Here is a 236-nt window from a genome sequence, read left to right on the forward strand (position 1 = left end):
CTCTACAGTCGCAAAATGGTGAATGAAGCCCTAAGCCTTGACAACTACTGCCCTCAGCCAATCAGCGTCCACCAAAGGTACAGTAACCAATCGGATCTCGCATAACGTTGATGAAGGTGGAGTCATCTGTCAAACTCCGCTTGAGTGACACGTCGTCCAGACGAATCGCGTTATGGGAAAACAAGAAACAGCTGGTCGATCCTGAAACTGTATCATCCAATGAGAATGAAGGGGAG

This window comes from Xyrauchen texanus, chromosome 26, assembly GCF_025860055.1.
Source record: "Xyrauchen texanus isolate HMW12.3.18 chromosome 26, RBS_HiC_50CHRs, whole genome shotgun sequence".
NCBI classification, from domain to species: Eukaryota; Metazoa; Chordata; class Actinopteri; order Cypriniformes; family Catostomidae; genus Xyrauchen; species Xyrauchen texanus.